Genomic DNA, 13,791 nt, shown 5'->3' on the forward strand with positions numbered 1-13,791 from the left:
AAACAACCCTTATAAATATATAATGCATGCTGAGATCCTAATTAAAATGCTTTTAAGTGGTATTGTGGTAGTGCTCACGCCACACCACTAACGAAGTATAGCAAATGCTCTTTCTTAAAAGTATCACATGATGACGTCTTAAAAGCTAACACCTTTATTTCATGGTGCATGTTACTAAGAGCATTCATAAGACCATAACGGTTATGGAATCTAAGGTCCGAATTTACGTGACGGACGACAGACGAGGTGGTTATAAACTTTTTTGTTGTGGAGCAAAGTCTTTGGACTAAAGTTGGACAAATTTCTCTCTTTCTCTCACATACACGTATAGATATATTATATACACATATATATTTTTAATAATGTTTGTGAAGGTTTGTCGTTCAACTTTCTCATGTCATTGAACCAGAGTAACTAACTAGGATGCCAACTAAAATTACTAACAAAGTTACAAATATAACTTTAAATGTTATTGTAAATGAGATTTCTAGATATTTATGAATTATAAAATTTTATTTATCATTATTTATATTTTATGAATCCATAAGGTATGTTATTGTGTATATTACTAAATTTAATTTTTTAATTATATATTTTTTAACTACTCGTGTATTACACGAGCTTTATCCTAGTATATACATGTAAGCAACGCATGTCGTATAATGTTAGTGGTTATTCAATCGAAAACCAAAAATACCCCAAGCTTTCTGACATTTGGATTTTGGATATTTCCAGTTTCAAATAGAATCCTTGAGTTCTCTAAATAGGTATACTTTTTGACGATTTTTTTTCTAAGAAGTTGAAATTGGGGGTTTTGTTGGATGATTGGGCAATGACTTCGGTAACACTTCGATGATTGAGCAACGGATTCCGCACGTTAGCAGGGTTTTCTTTCTATCACTTGAGCAAAGGATTCTACAAATTACGTGAAGGACCTAACTTGTACCGATACTGGTACCAATATTCATTTGTAGGGTTCATGGTTTTCGTTCGATATAAAACACATGCATGTACCCTTTTTGACGTATGTCGGTATCTTTTTTGGGCATATCACAACTATATTTCTTTGTTTTTTCTTCTTTCAGTTGCTATGCAGAGTGTCTGTAACGAACCGAAACCATACTAACCAAAAATGAATTTCCGTTGCATCATGCTGGGAATTTCACTAGTGATTTTTTTAGTCATTTCACATGCACCTTAACACAAAAAGTTAACATTCATCCATTTCAAGAATCATTGTTATCTTTTGGCAAACATTTGGTCTAAGCTTGGGGACTAAAATTGCAATAATACAATACAGAAGGGACTGTCAAGATAAATATAATTTAACGATGAAATACATTGACTAAAATGTCCTAAGTAAATTGCCTTTGTAAGTTTGTATACGTCATTTTAGAACATTTTTAATCTGATGTACCCATTTGTTTGGTCAGAGTCGTCATTTGTTAAAAGTGTCAAACGCTGAATTGAGTCATTGACTAAAAGGTCCTAAATACAAGTCACTCGTAACAAAAGTGCGATGTCATATGATGCACATTGACCTTTACGAGTTTAAACTGACAAGTGATAGATATAATTAACCTCGTACCTGAAGAAGCAAGGTTACAATCTACATTTTGCGCGAGATATTTAGAAGAAAAACATATGGATCCAAATCCCCAAGATATCAGGTAAATTATTTCCATCATTTTCTTAAATAGTATTTGTACGAAGCTTATATTTAACTCTAGCTCAAAAAAACTCTAATTTAAGTGTCACATACTTACATGTATCGAACATAACTTCTCATGGCCGTTTTAGGTTCGGGTCACACAAGCTGATGGTCGGGATTAGTGGATTAATGGTTCAGACATTTGCTCAAGCAGCTGGATCTAGCATAGGGAACAAGATACGAATGGGCATCGCTTTAGGAGCCCTGGCGATGAATGTTCTCATATCACGATGGGTAACCGATGAAGAAAATAAATTGATAAATTTCATATTCAATCTCACATGGATTTTGCCTATCTATTTAGCATACTCTATGCTTATGCCAGAATGGTTCACTTGGGTTGGTTTTGCGGTCATATGCATCATTTTGACTATATTTGTGTTTCATGAAGAGATAAAAGAGAAGCTCACCGGGCCTTACAAAAATTGTGTCGATGCCATTAAGGACTTGAGAGATAACTTACCGAAACGCCAGGTACCCGCTAATGTTGATGTTTAAATGAGAAAAGACGGAGATTGTTGTTTATAACATTGTTTCTTCTGTAGCTAACACACACGTTTGTAGTTTGGTAAAAATAATCTTTCTAGGAACATGTGCCATTGAAGATCAAGATTATCCAAGAAGTAATATCTATTGAATTGTAGCTTATTATATAAATTATGTTGTCTTAATTAGCAATATAATCCAAGATTATACAAATTATTTTGCTAATATTGTTTATCTTTTATAGTTTTGAGTTATCATGAAGGGTTAGTATCAATTGTATACTTGGTCTTGTAGGCATTTAATTATCAGGGCTAGCCCGGGTAGTCGGGCTGGAAACCGGTTTAGGGCAAATAAAAACTATGAAAAGACAAGAACCGGGTTTTTTTTCAAATCGCGTTGGGTCGTAAACTAGTCGGGCTGGAAACTAGTTTGGGTCTGTTGGGTTAAATAAATAAGTTGGGCCTAACAAATCTTGTGAATGGTTTATGACTTTCCTATTAGGCCTATTTCTTGCTTATTTTATTTCCGGGCTTGGTCAATCTTGGAACCGCATAAAATAATCAATATGCACTACATGAACAAAAAAGTTATATTAAACTATTAAAAACATACGGTATGATGCTGATGTAACCAACCTAGTGAGAGACTTTTCCAAACCGTTACTTGTCAATCTTAGTTAGCCATGAACTTATTAGTCATGACCGGCTAGTGACTCCCATGGTGACCGACTGCCGGTTAGTATCAATTGCTTATATATTACAAGACTAACATCAGTCGCCGACTCACCATAGTGATGTTTTATATTATATTATATTAATGCAAGAAAACGATGTGACTAATGTAATTCATTTGACCAACATGCCAAAAACTAACATGTATTTTAATAATATATATATTTTAATTTTTTTAAACACAATTCTAAATTTGACAACGACATCGGTGTGACCAACATCTAGCCATGACAACACTTATTAGTCATGATCGGCTAGTGACTCCCATGGTGACCGACTGCCGTTTTTTTGGGACGTGTTCCCATCAGTGACTCCCATGGTGGTTATAATCTGACACCTGGTTGATATCCGGCAAAATCCTGGTCAAATTCTGAATAGAAATGGTTAGAATCTGACTCCCGGGTGATATGTGGCAAAATCCTGGCCAAACTTTGAATTAGAAATGGTTAGAATCTGACTCCCGGATGATATCCGGATGATATCCCGCATATATTTGTATACCTACCAACATGCCAACAACTAACGTGCTTATATAGACACCACCCGCATATAGTCATTACTATCGAAAACACAGAGCAGCAACCATTTGATCAAAACAAGTAACAGATTTGAATAATGGATCAGAATCTTCGTGATCTCAGGTCAGTTTACTTGCTTGCTTCTTCACTTACTGTATGTTTAAGTAACACATACGTGCATTAATAACACCTTCAATTCTTCTGCATGAATATATATATACCTGCCAAATTTTGAAAATAAATACGGTTAGAACTTTGTGAGGATTAGTCCCGGGTGTTATTCCGCAAAAGTCCGGTCAAATTTTGAATTAGAAAACGTTAAAATCTGAGTCTAGGTGATGTACGGTAAAATTCCTTTCAAATCTAAAATTGGAAAAGGTTAGAATCCGACTCCCGAGTGATGTCAGGCAAAATCCAAGCCACCCGTCTGGACGGGGAACGACTGTCGACACCACCCGCATATATATACACATACCAAGTGAGAAAGACTTTTCCAAACCGTCTGGACGGGGAACGACTGTCGACACCACCCGCATATATATACACATACCAAGTGAGAAAGACTTTTCCAAACCGTCTGGACGGGGAACGACTGTCGACACCACCCGCATATATATACACATACCAAGTGAGAGACTTTTCCAAACCGTCTGGACGGGGAACGACTGTCGACACCACCCGCATATATATACACATACCAAGTGAGAAAGACTTTTCCAAACCGTCTGGACGGGGAACGACTGTCGACACCACCCGCATATATATACACATACCAAGTGAGAGACTTTTCCAAACCGTCTGGACGGGGAACGACTGTCGACACCACCCGCATATATATACACATACCAAGTGAGAAAGACTTTTCCAAACCGTCTGGACGGGGAACGACTGTCGACACCACCCGCATATATATACACATACCAAGTGAGAAAGACTTTTCCAAACCGTCTGGACGGGGAACGACTGTCGACACCACCCGCATATATATACACATACCAAGTGAGAAAGACTTTTCCAAACCGTCTGGACGGGGAACGACTGTCGACACCACCCGCATATATATACACATACCAAGTGAGAGACTTTTCCAAACCGTCTGGACGGGGAACGACTGTCGACACCACCCGCATATATATACACATACCAAGTGAGAAAGACGGTTAGAACTTTGTGAGGATTAGTCCCGGGTGTTATTCCGCAAAAGTCCGGTCAAATTTTGAATTAGAAAACGTTAAAATCTGAGTCTAGGTGATGTACGGTAAAGCACAGAGCAGCAACCATTTGATCAAAACAAGTAACAGATTTGAAGTAGAAAAGGTTATAACTTCGTAAGGTCTGAATCCCGGGTGATATCCGACCAGATTTCTACCGATATCTAGCCAATATTAAAAAAAACTATTCGAATTTTGTAGGATCCGAATTCCGGCTGATATCCGGCCAAATTTAAAAAAAAAGTATTCATACTTGGTAGGATCTGAAATGCTGCCAAATTCTGGCCAATATCTAGCCATTTTTTTAATAAAACGATTAGAATTTTGTGATGTCTAAGAATGACATGGTTTGAAATACGTGTGTGTGTGGTGCGTTTTAGGCTAAAACCAAACCAAAAACTTCGGTTTTTTGAAACTGTTTGGTTTTGGTTTTTTCGGTTTTGGTTCGGTTTTTGCCATTTGAGCCTGAAGTTTTTAGGCCGGAAAAAAACTTGGCAAAAACAAATGAATTTAGATATAAATAATTTTGTTAATTGTAAAATTATAGACTATTATACATTTAACCAAATATATTTGAGTTACATGTTTATTAAATTCTTATAAATTACTTAATATACTCCGTAAAATATAAAAAAAAACAAAAATTTAGGAATTCGGTTCGGTTTTTACAAAAACATAAAACCTAATCGTAGGTTTTTGTTTCGGTTCTGTTTTTTCGTTTTGAATTTTTCGGTTTTTTTTTCAGTTTCTTGAACACCCCTAGTTTGAAACATAAAAAAAAGTCATCGATTTGGTGGAGCTTCAAGACTATTTGCTTCGAGATGCTTACATATCTCAATCATATGTATATAAGCATAAAAGTGTTACACTTTGTGATGTTGGATCAAGTATGCAAAAGTACCAAATATTAACAGCAGATTAGCTTTTGTATGATATATGTTCTCTTGCTGGATTCTTACTAACATAAACTTAACGAACGAACTACTTATGGTCGTTTTAGGTTCCGGTCACATGAGCTGTTAGCTGGAGTCACTGGAATAATGGTGCCGACATTTGCTCAAGCAGCCGTATCTAGCATAGAAAACAAGATACGGATGGGAATCGCTTTAGGAACCCTGGCCATGAATGTTGTCATAGCACCCTGGGTAACCGGTGGAGAAAGGGAAACTAAATGGAAATCTTTCATTTTCAATCTCACGAGGATCGTGCCTATTTATTTAGCGTACTCTATGCTTATGCCAGAATGGTTCACTTGGGTTGGTTTTCCGGTCATATGTGTCATTCTGACTATACTAGCGTTTTGTGAAGAGATAAAAACGAAGCTCACAGGGCCTTACGAAAAATGTGTTGATGCCATCAAGGACTTGAGAGATAAGTTACAGAAACGCCAGGTGCGCCCTACAAACGTTGTTGTCTAAATGAGAAAAGATTGAGACTGTTATTTATAATACTTTTGTAGTAAGGTATAAGTATTCATTTTAAGAACATAATACGCGAACAATATCATGTGGTTTCCCTTTGGATTGTATACATTACATTATTACTGATTACAATCGACTATTTGAGTATTAGTTGGAATGCCTAGTGATGAAGGGGTGGGTGTGTTGGAGTAGACGCTAGAGAACCATTCATGGTAGAACAGTGGAACCGGCCGAACTGAGTACAAAACAAAATTGAGTTGGTTACAAGTTACAATCAACTGAGTTGACTCATTGTGTTGTCTTCCCACTAAACCATTTACTTTCATACAACTTCAAGAAAAAGTTTTCTTTATACTCCTTTTTGTTTTTTTTTTTGTCACAAAACACAAATTTAATGAAATGTGTTGGCGACTCACCTAGGCACATTGGCCAGAAAGTGACAGAATCAGCTTTGACCAGGTTCAGATTACAATCATTGTTGTAAAAATCACGATTTGGCGTCGATTAATACCAAACTACCAATTAATAGGTAATCGGTCAAAACTGGACCGTCAAGTCATCATGTGGACACTGGCTTGCATCCGAGTTGGATGGCCCACAAACTTTTAACTCAACCGGATTTGGATTGGGCCCATCAATTAGTTTATGGATTATTCTCATGATGACCGATGGGTTACATGGGGAAAAAACCGAATCGAAAAAACCAAACCGAATTAGAAATCAATGGTCTGGTTTAGAACTTTAGCAAAAACGAATAATTGGTTTTGGTTCGGTTTGTATTTTGGTAAGAACCATAAAAAACCGAACCAAACCGAAATAACCAAAAAATTGAATAACCATAATATCTTATCAGTAACCATTAAAATAAAATCTACTAACGACCATTTGTTTAGTTTTAACACATGATTAATAACAAATATATTTGGTTGCTACATATGGTTAATAACTATTAAAACTAGACTTTTAGTTTTGATTTTGATTTTTGATTTTAAATGTATCTTTTATTAGTTTTTAATATTTGAAGTCCAAATATTTGATATTCTATTAATCATTAGTTAAAAGGAATAAAAAACTATCATGCCCAATTTCAATATCTTAGGTAAAGTTTTTTTTGGCCTAAAATGTTTTGGCTCGATTAGCAAAACCGAAAAACCGCATCCAAAACCGAACCAAACCCAAAAACCCAAAAAACCGTAACCGAATAGTTTTAAAAATTGATAAAACCAAAAGTTTGGTTTTTGGTTCGGTTTTTGTTAAAAACGTCCCGAACCGCACCACGCACACCCCTGGGCTATTCATGTCATCATCTGGACACTAGCTTATTCTCGAGCTGTACAAATCGGTTAATGGGTTCAAACGGTCCTGGTTATAAACCGGACGGGTTAAGTCAACGACTGGTTGGGACTTAGAAGAAAAAATGTTTGAGCCTGTCAAATCGATTAGGTCCGGGTTAAATAAATCAGTTGGGCCTAATTAATCTTGTGAATTTGCGTTAACTTTCTTATTAGGCCTATTTTTTGTTCATTTTATTTCTGGGCTTTGGCTCTCTTGGATCAGCATATAATCAAAAATTCAAAATGCACTACTTGATAAAAATGTTCATGCTAAATTATTAAGAAATTACATGTCTTGGACCACTAGGCATATTCAAAATCCAAAGATCTTTTAGAGTGCAAAATGCTTATATATTACAAGACTAATGATACACATTTCTAAGCTAGACACTAACATCCGTCGACGACTCACATCTCAAGATTAAAAGTGAGAACTTATTAGTCATGAACTTAACCACCATAGTGATTTTTTGATAAACCCTAGTGAACACGAATCGTAGCATATTGTAACATTTGACAAATATAAAAGCCATGCCCAAGATAGCAAATCCATGCCAAGTGATCCGTTGAGGTAGGAGCACATAAAAAGCTAGAAAAGGAGACAAGATCCCTGTAAACTCAAAAATGATATTGAAAATCATAGCTTTCCGACCTTTGTTTTTATTTACATGTCAATGAGTAATAATATTTCAATCACTGAAATAATCAGTGGCGGATCCAGGAATTTTTTTCAGGTGGTGCACTACTTTATATGCTTCAATTTCATAGAATCGGATATAAAAAATTCCAAGTTGGTTCAAGGTTCGGGTCGGTCCGATGGTTTAGACAGAGTTCATTACAAACTAACAAATTAAAAACTAACAGCCAAACAAATTAAAACTAACAAAAACTACCAAACTAACAAATTAAAAACTAAAACTTAACAAATAACCTAATAATTAACAACATCAAGAACAATTAAATATTTAACAAATAAATCTAAATTTAACTTTACAGTGGGAGGATTCTAGAAAGAGTAACAAGGGTGAGTATGAGGAAGGGACAGAGACAGTCACTGTATAGGTGTGTGTTTTATAAAATCCTAAATTGATATAAGGCTGACTTAAAAAAAGATTTAAAAAATTGCTTGCTGCAGGGAATTGAACCCATGACCTTACGCTTACAAAACCAACAACTTGCCATCTAGTCCAATCCTTGTATTGTACACAGAGTGGTTACTTTCTAATTTACAAGGTGTTTCCTCTAATATTTTCTACATATCAATACACTATTATTTCGAAACTCGGGTGGTTCCCGGGAACCACTCGTTTAGACTCTAGATCCGTCCATGGAAATAATGGTAACTAAAAGTAAAAACGGTATATTTGTAAATAGTTCAGAGATGTGCTTGTATAATCTATCATTTTGAGAGGGGGGTAAAGTGGATATTCGGTAGCCATGTGAATTAATAAAGTGAAGCGTCGTAAATCATTTTGTTTGTTTTAGATTATTTTATGTTATTTTTTTAGGACCGACCGATTTCACATCAGTGTAACCGAAATAGCATTTGACAAATATCAAAACCATGCTCAAGATAGCGAGACCATGCCAAGTGATCCATTGAGGCAGGAGCACATAAAAGCTAGATAAGGTGACAATATCATCGTACTCAGTATATCCCACCAATAGCAAAGCTATAGTAGGGTCTGAGGAGGGTAAGATGTAAACAGCCTTACCTCTACCCCATAGGGATAGAGAGGCTGCTTCCGGTGAGACCCTCGGCTCGATAGTAGTTTTGCATCAAGCCTTGGACATAAGACACATAACACTCAACCATCGGGACACCGACCGATTGGTGCATGTACCCTTGTCTTTCGGCTATCAACGCCACCACATGATGCCTGATTAACCTTCCGCCACTTTTAACGTTATTTTCACGATATTGGTAAAATAACGTCAAAATTAGTGCAATTTCGCTTTTGCCCACCTGAGGGTTCACACATATATACATTATATGCGTGCACTGCAAGCAGGACGTAATAGATAAGGTGACAAGATCCCTGTAAACTCAAAAACGATATTGGAAATCATAGCTTTTTGTCGTATGTGTTGTATATCACTGGTCGGAGAGAACACCCATAGTGATGCAACGAAGTTTGTAACTAAAGCTGCTAAGGAAGGGCCGATAAGTATCTTGTTTCTAGTGTTAGATTCACTAAGTTGAATAATTGATTGCATCAAGATTCCCACAATCCCAACAAAGATTGCATACAATGCCACATGCAACAACCTAAAACGGTCATTATTAGTTCACTCCTCGTTTTAAATGAACGAAAACAAAACAACAAAGCATGCAAGGGTGTGCGTTCGTGGAGTGACAATATTATGGTGATGAAGATGAAGATTTTTTATTACCGGTTATTATCTACGCTAGGATCCATGGATAAAATTTCTTCACTTGTGCCGTTTTGATGAAGAGGGTGATAATTGAAGTAGCATATCAATGGTTTGGCATGCATGTGTTTTTTTAATGAAGAATCTCATAATGTAGAAAGAAAATGTGACCTAAATGTATTTGGGCAAATCACGTATACATATACCCATTTTTTCCGAGTTACTGAATAAAATAAACTTGAACTTTTGGATTACGAAAATAGTTGTTTGACATAAGTTTCACCAATCACAAGAGGACACGTGTAAATATTATTGATGGATCAGACCTTCGATAAAAATCTTCCACGATACTTTCATTTTATTAAAAGTAATTATTTTTAGTGGGCCCGAATCGCAACACTATGAATCCATTGCGCCATGAATGGACATGTTGCATCAGGATGATTCTGTTGCGCCCAGTTTCTTAACTACTTCTTGGAAATTGAAGTTTTAAAAACTGTTTTCTTTGGGTTATTATGACTCATGAAAGTTTGCCAAAGATATTTTAATCGAGTTTAATGTTGTATGCATTGCTCCTGTGAGTTATTTCCGACCATTGAATTTACAGTTCAAAACCGGTGATGGTTAGGTTCTTGCCAAACCTTTGGATTGTCGAAGGCTAGTTAGGAAGCTGAATTATTAACCTATATATACTAGACCTAATTTTACATTTATGTTGTTTAGTTCCTTACTGGGATGTTGCTAGCTTGGCATACATTGTTCATAGGGATTACTTAATAATTGTTGGAAGTTTGGTAACACTCAACCAAATAGTAACTGAAAACTCAAGTAAGTTTTACTAACTTTTTCAATGAATACATGGAGCAGAGAAACTGAACATTAAATAGTAAAGAAAACCCTAGAAGATATGAACTAACAACCGATTTTATAGGGCACGTGGATAAACCACTTGACCTGTTATTATCTTAACAAACAACCAGAAATAAAGTACTAAAACAAACACATGTGCAAAGCCTTATTCTTATCTGCTCCATGAAGTAATCATCATACTTGAGTCACGTGACAATTTGAGTCACTTTTCATTATCCTCTCTTGACTCAAACTGTCCTACACCAAGCAACCACCTGAAATACACAAACTTTTCTTTGGATAAGGATTTTGTGAGTACATCAGCAACTTGATCATGAGTTCCACAGAATTTCAAAGTTACCACTTTCTTCTCAACCATTTCACGAATGAAATGATATCTTAATTCAATATGCTTCGAACGACTGTGATGTATAGGATTCTTTGATAAGTTAATTGTAGACTTGTTGTCACAATAAATAGCTGTTGGCTCTTTCAGCATCAGGCCCATATCATTGAGAATACGGCGCAACCAAATTGCTTGACACGTGGCTCCAGCTGCGGCTATATACTCTGCTTCAGTACTTGATAATGCAATAGTAGGTTGCTTCTTTGAACTCCAAGAGATGGCTCCACTACCAAGTGAAAATGTATAAGCTGAGAGACTCTTTCTGTCATCAATGCAACTAGCCCAGTCACTATCACTATACCCAACAAGTGAGATATCAACAGCCTTTGAGTACCATATGCCGAAGTTAGTTGTACCAGATACATACTTGAGAATCCGACGAGCTGCACCCATATGAATATTGGTGGGATTTTGCATGAATCTAGAAACCATACTTACTGAATAAACACGGATCTACTCCCCACTAATTGGTCCTAGATCCGATGAGTCAACAGGGTAGGATACGGTTAACTGTCAATACAATATGAACCCAATTGCCCAAAGTCCAGTGACGTGAACCTGCAAAACAGACACCGTAAGCTCGTTACAGGAAGGACAAGGTGGGGGGGGGGGGGTCTTCCCGTAACCACCCTCCGACGTGAGAATAAGTACAGTTCTGACGAGAGTAAAGTACTTAAGTAAATTGAGAGATAGCGGTGGGAGTGAATGCCTACCTCATGATGATTGAGAAGGTATTTATAGCCGAAGGGTGTGGGGAAGTGATTGGGCCAGCTGTCCTTTTGGAAGATGCCTTCATAACCGTCTGGACACGTGTCCTCGTATGGTAGGTTCAACCTATACGTTGCATGTGCATGTATAACAACCTGGACACGTGTCTCTCTAACATTGGTTGACGGGGGTAATATTGGCCATGTGCACGGTTACAACAACCTTGCCAGGTGTCATCAGTTGATTGGCCAAGTGATCACGTATTTCCCAAGAAAACATTTTGGCGAATCTTCTAGAAGGTAATTAGTTATTGACAGCTGTCCCGGGGCATTACCTCGTGGTCATTTACGCGAGAGAGTATTCTTTCTTGCGGATGACTTTTGAGGGTGCCAGGATGCTTCCGCATGTGTCATGAGGGTGTTTCTTCCTCAGATGATTTATGCGGGCGGTTCATATGTCCCGCGGGTGACTTGTGATGTGCTTTTGGTTGACCCGCGGGTGTTACTTAAGGGTATTTGGGTCTTTTTAGTACCCTACCTCTATAAGTCCCCCCAGTCCAGTGTTTCTTCCGTGTGAAGTATTTTATGCAGGTGAAATTCTGGACTTAATGTGGATTTGGGGATTTTTGACTTTGCAAGTTGGTGAGAAATATCTTTTGTTGCTGTGGATAATCATGAAAAAGGACAAGTTGACCACTCGCAGGCGCGTGTGCAGGTGACAGGACGTTTTTTTACGGCTGTTACTGTACCCGACTGTACAACTTTTCCCCTTTTTCGAATTTCCCGCGTGACGTGGCGATCATTTACTGGATGGTTTTTTCTCTCTCCACTGTTCGCATCCCATTGCATTAATTGCGGTGGGTATAAACAGAGGGATTTAACTTCTTTTTGAAGTTTTATCGCCTTTGGATTCTAAATACGAAGTTGCTTTCCTTTTCTGAACCCTTTGATCTTTCTTTGATTCCTTTGAACTAATCCAAATATTTTCACCGAGTGTTTGCAATGGCGACTGCTCAATCTGAGATTGATGAGATAGAAGTCTACTGGGACCAAGAGGAGTACCAAAAACTTATTACGACTTATGGCATTCCACTAGAATAGGGACCAGAGTTCCCTTCTGCCGGCTCTATAGCCTGCTTTCCACCTCCTGGGAAGATGGCTCTATACGCCGATTATTTTGACCGTGGGAACTTTCGCCTTCCCATCACAAAGTTCTTTCTGCGGTTAATTAAGGCCTTTGGGATCCATTTATCTCAACTTCACCCTCGTGCCGTCATGCAAATTCGACACTTCGAGTTCGTGTGTATGGCACATGATCTAGTACCCCGGCTGGACCGATTCGTTGTTTTTTACAAGATGGCTAACCGGAATGGATGGTTCACTTGCCATAGTTTGCCTGATAGGGGTATCAACAATGTTACTGAAGAGACTTCCAAGGATTGGAAGAAAAAATTCTTCTGGATCTCTGAGGACGTGGTGCCTGAGACCATGATCCGTCGTGCTCCCAACGATGTTCTTACTGAAATCACTCCGGCCGCCCATGAGAAGTGCTACTGGTTTCGCACGCTTACTACTTCGCTGACGCCGATGCGGGTAATTCCTGAGGAGGCCCTCGTATGGGCGGGTATGAGTCGATTGTGGCCGTCTCCTTTCATGGAGCCTGTTTTTATTGAGCTAGACGGCTGTGAGTTTTACTATTTTTTTCCTTTTCCTTTCTGTTCCTGAGTTTTTATTGTTGACGTTTTTTGTTTGTTTTCAGGTTTTGGAACGATGTTGAACGCCTTAGATGATGGCAAGGGCTGCGTAGGTAAGACCATCCGCGATGCGAAGGATACGCCTGTCCTTGAAAGGACTGCTAAATATTTCCTTTTTCCGGTCAAAGTGCGTGCTGAACCAATTGTCTCGGAGGCTATCTTCGAAACAAGTGCGTGTATCCTGAACCCTCCGCCTCTTAACGCGCTGACCTCCGACGGGACAATCGTCACTCTAAGTGACGATTCCGCCTTCCTTGAGCGGGAAAGCTCGGATGATGCTCCTGAGATTT

General features: G+C 37.9%; 1 pseudogene; it reads right to left on the reverse strand.

Annotated features, from left to right (window-relative positions):
- Nucleotides 1-10,857: 10,857 nt before the first annotated feature.
- Nucleotides 10,858-11,472, reverse strand: LOC143625375 (secreted RxLR effector protein 161 pseudogene; annotated as a pseudogene).
- Between the last annotated feature and the right edge of the window lie 2,319 nt (nt 11,473-13,791).

Source organism: Bidens hawaiensis, unplaced genomic scaffold (assembly GCF_021521415.1).
Source record: "Bidens hawaiensis isolate Kalapana, Puna unplaced genomic scaffold, B.hawaiensis_p1.1 tig00004105_1, whole genome shotgun sequence".
Taxonomy (NCBI): domain Eukaryota; kingdom Viridiplantae; phylum Streptophyta; class Magnoliopsida; order Asterales; family Asteraceae; genus Bidens; species Bidens hawaiensis.